The sequence below is a fragment of the Xyrauchen texanus genome, chromosome 7 (genome assembly GCF_025860055.1).
Source record: "Xyrauchen texanus isolate HMW12.3.18 chromosome 7, RBS_HiC_50CHRs, whole genome shotgun sequence".
NCBI lineage: Eukaryota > Metazoa > Chordata > Actinopteri > Cypriniformes > Catostomidae > Xyrauchen > Xyrauchen texanus.
This window is the reverse complement of record NC_068282.1, coordinates 1,518,501-1,523,500: the sequence shown is the minus strand read 5'-3', so window position 1 is coordinate 1,523,500 and position 5,000 is coordinate 1,518,501. Positions and strand designations below refer to the sequence as shown.

Genomic DNA, 5,000 nt, shown 5'->3' with positions numbered 1-5,000 from the left:
TTTCACAGAATGAGTTTCATTCTGTGTCATTTGAGTCATCATTGAGTCTGTGTCGTGTATTTGGCGCCATCTCCTGGTGGTCATATGTAACATTGTGCTTCATGTGGATTATCTAATGATCTATACATCTGATTATCTTGTGTGTGGACTCGTTTGAAAGATAATCACAGACTCTAAATAATGATATGTATTATATTTTATATTTGGTTTATATTTGTGAAGTTATAAGGGAAAATGTGTAATTTAGGCAACACCAACATAAATGTGTATTTTACTCTGTAAGAGCTTTCCAGCAACATATGACACATGACTATTTGATCAGTTTGATGTTTTTACAGATTACAGTAATATGTAGCGACATAGTGCAACATTTTTAATAAATGATCAAAACGGAACACTTCAGATTTATCTGCAAATTTCAAAGCACTTGTTCAGTTTTGGTCATAATGTCTACATGCATTGTAAAGTAGAGCTTATAAACTATCAAACGATACTGATTTTGTGTTGGATAAGACTGGAGATATTAATATTTTAACAATACGTTTTTATCGCCTTTTTTTTACACAGTTGGCACAATTAGTCCATATTCCATAAAAAGATGATATTAAAACTAGTGCTGTCGGGGCGCTAGTGCGCATGTGTATAGACTAGTCGTGTTTGCTCAGTGCTTCTCTACAAGGCCTCGATTGTTAAATTGTTATTATACTGTGTTTTATTCGGTTACAGGCCATTAGTGTATGCCTACTTTCCCTATTTAAGCTAAGTCTAAAAAGCTAAGCTAAGTGTGGAAGCTTCACGCTATTCTCCGCGATCCACGCACAACTCGCCTCACGCCCCACCGAGAGCAAGAACCACATTATAGCGACCACGAGGAGGTTACCCCATGTGACTCTACCCTCCCTAGCAACCGGGCCAATTTGGTTGCTAAGGAGACCTGACTGGAGTCACTCACCACACGCCCCACCGAGAGCGAGAACCACATTATAGCGACCACGAGGAGGTTACCCCATGTGACTCTACCCTCCCTAGCAACCGGGCCAAATTGGTTGCTAAGGAGACCTGACTGGAGTCACTCAGCACGCCCTGGATTCAAACTCACAACTCCAGGGCTGATTTTAATCAGATTTCGTTACTGTCTGTGTGTCTGCGCCAGGCGGTTGTTGACACAGTTGGAGGTGGCGCGGGGTGTGCGGAGCTCCCGCCCAATTCCCAATGCGCTCCAAGTCCTCTTGGTGGCGTAGTGACTCGCCTCAATCCGGGTGCCGGAGGACGAACCTCAGTTGCCTCCGCGTCTGAGACCGTCAATCCGCGCATTTTATCATGTGACTTGTTGTGCGCGTTTCCACGGAAACATAGCGCGTGTGGAGGCTTCACGCTATTCTCCGCAGCATCCGTGCTCAACTCGCCACACGCCCCACCGAGAGCGAGAACCACATTATAGCGAAATTGTAAAACTTTTTCGCTGCGTCTCAGGAACTTACGGTAAGATGACATCATAATAGCTTACAATGTAAAATAATGAGATTTTTATAATGAGCGGGATGTATATATGAAAATACACTGAAATATTAGTTCACACTTTAAATATATCTTATATGTCAGAATGTTAAAGCTCTGTGATGTTTGATGTTGTGTGCATGAATGTAAATGTAACTGTGATTGAGAGATATTCCTCAAAGGTCTGTTGCATCATATTTGATATATGGATTTCAAGGTGGGATATTTATAATAAAATAATACACAAAATTTGAATCAAGCACAAGTTGATTATATTCATCAATTACTTATTTTAAAATATCAGTAACAATATAATCATTACTGTCACTTTTACTATTAAAATTAGCTGTTATTTATCCCAACATAAGTGACTTTTTGCGCATGTCCACTGCCATATTAAATAGATTGATATAAACATTGAAACCACCTTTTCCTCACAACCACTAGATGCTGCCTTTAACATGTGAGACTTGTGTACCATAGATTGTTTGGCTTGTCAGTTTGAACAGAGAGTGAAACGGGGTTACTTAGGGATCCAAGATTCTATGAATAAGGTCAACACGCCACCATATGGGTCAATCCCGCTAGAGGGTGAGCTGTCAACCCCTACAAATACAGGTGCGATACCGCCGGCACACTCTCTTATTTTGCCGACTGGCACCACCCAGTCCCCAAGTGACCACATCGTGTGGCGTGTTGACCTTATTCATAGAACCTTGGTTACCTAGGTAACCCCCTGTTCTATTTCATTGCGGTCAACACGCCACCATATGGGTTAACCGTGTACCACATATAGTCAGGAGTAGGGCTGCACCTAACGATTATTATTTTTATCGGTTAATCTGACGATTATTTTCCGCTTAGTTGATTGATCTAACGCTTATTTTTCGCTTAGTTGATTGATCTAACGATTATTTTTTGCTTAGTTGATTGATCTAACGCTTATTTTTCGCTTAGTTGATTGATCTAACGATTATTTTTTGCTTAGTTGATTGATCTAACGCTTATTTTTCGCTTAGTTGATTGATCTAACGATTATTTTTGGCTTAGTTGATTGATCTAACGATTATTTTTTGCTTAGTTGATTGATCTAACGATTATTTTTCGCTTAGTTGATTGATCTACCGCTTATTTTTTGCTTAGTTGATTGATCTACCGCTTATTTTTCGCTTAGTTGATTGATCTAACGATTATTTTTCGCTTAGTTGATTGATCTAACGCTTATTTTTTTATCGGTTAATCTGACGATTACTTTTCAGTTAGTTGATTGATCTAACGATTATTTTCCGCTTAGTTGATTGATCTAACGATTATTTTTCGCTTAGTTGATTGATCTAACGATTATTTTTCGCTTAGTTGATTGATCTAGCGATTATTTTTTATCGGTTAATCTGACGATTACTTTTCGGTTAGTTGATTGATCTAACGGTTATTTTCCAATTAGTTGATTTATCTAGCGATTATTATTTTATCGGTTTATCTAGCGGTTATTTTTTTGCGATTGTTTTCCGCTTAGCCTAACGATTATTTTCCTATTAATCTAACGGTTATTTTCCGATTAGCCGATTAATCTAACGACTAATTTGCCGATTACCAATTTTTTTACATTATTATTTCTTGATTAATATAACAATTAATGAACCCAAAATAAATCTAAAAAACTTGTAGATTACTTTAATTTTATTTTGGAGAGATTTTAAATAAGAACTTGATCAATTCGAGTAAAAGGAAAGTGCGATCTACATTTAGCAATCCAACAACAAAATAAATGAAACAAAATATAAAATTCAAGTCACTTTCACGGGGAATATCAAAACGAGTTTAGCAGTCCAACGTAAAATCATTTTACAGTAAAATTAGTGCAATTTGAGTAACACTTAAATGTTTTTTAATTGGGTTTTAATATCATAGTATTGCTACTACACCAATAGTGTTGTCAAAAATACCAGTACTCCAAACAAAATATTATTTACGATACCAGAATTTCTGGAGGTACTGGGGTACCGAGTACCGGGTCAACCCGGTATCCGTGCAGAGGCGGGAACTTTCGAACGCTCACAACAAGAAAAACGACAAGCAACGCTGCTGCTGCGGAGTCTCAACTGAATCATGTCAAAAAGAAAAGTGGAAAAAGCAGGTTTGGAAATTCATAGGTTAGGGAAACATCATAGATCAGCAAAAAACTATTTGTAAACGCTGCTTTCGTAATTATCTGACGAGAGGAGGAAACACATCAAACTTAATAAAGCACCTGAAAGACAGACACCCGGATTTATTCAAGCAAATAAAGCAGGCGAGTTTAAAAGCATATTATCATTTGCATTAGAGCTGAAACGTTTAGTCGACATTATCGACATAGTCGAAAATACAAAATTGACGCGAAAAATGTTCGTTGTCGAATAGTCGTTTGATCTCATTTAACGTAACATGAAATCACAATAAACTGTAACGATGACGCGTGAGAGCAGCAGTTCACGACTGATGGAGGAAGAATTACACTCGATGCACTCGAAACTTTCACCGTTTATTTGATGTAGATCCCAAAGTATCAGGGAATTATAAACAAAAGTACATTCAGAAGCATGTCCCATTGTGGAATAAGCGGAGGCGGAGCTCTTTAAAGGAAACATCCCAGTGTAACATCTTAAATGCAGTTATATTTAATGTGTTTATTAAAAGTTCGAATAATACAGAAGCAGCTGCTGTTAGTAACTATAAACTCCGAAACGGGCATTTCTCTGTGTGGTCGGCGCCTCTTCAAATGTCCCGATCTAAGGACACACATCCCTCGAGCGCACACGCTTAATGCAGATAGATTAGAACTTATTTAATCATAATATCTATATATATATATTGCTTTATTAATACGAGAGCACTTATTTACACATTAGTTTGATTAGAAATTGTTTTTATTCATTCTATACATGCTTGTTTATTTATTTTTGTTTATTTTGTTTAGTAATTTTTTTTTAATTTTTAATTTTAGTAATTAAATAAAATTAAATTTAAATGAAAAAGTTGCAAAAGTTGAAGCAAATTTTATATAAGTGTTCAAACATACTTTAAGCATACATTGTTCAGATTTGTTATAGTTAAAAAATTATATAAAAAAAATATATATTTACATTAAAGTGTTGCTCAATGTCATATTTCTGTTCTTACAGAAATATGCCATTGAGCAACACTTTAATGTAAATATATAATTTTTAACTATAACAAAATAGCTGCTGAGGTTTTGTTGACTTTGTTATTAAGAGTGTTGCTTAGTAACCTGTTTTTGTGTTTTGCTTTGGTGCCGTAAATGGTATCGAGTACCGTGACATTTCACTGGTGTTGGTACCGTCTACTGACATTCTGTTACCGTGACGACGCCACTTGACTGCATTTTTCTAATAGTTTGTAGATGGAGAGATTCACCTGCTGTTTGTCTGTGATGTCATCAGCAGATATGAGTTACATAATACTGATGTTCACACTCTCACCTCAACCTGCCCTGGATGAAT

General features: G+C 36.6%; 1 protein-coding gene across 2 annotated transcripts in view; it reads left to right on the top strand.

Annotated features, from left to right (window-relative positions):
- The window catches only part of arhgap9 (Rho GTPase activating protein 9), a 64,633-nt gene that overhangs the window by 25,334 nt on the left and 34,299 nt on the right, over positions 1–5,000 (top strand). The window lies entirely within an intron of this gene.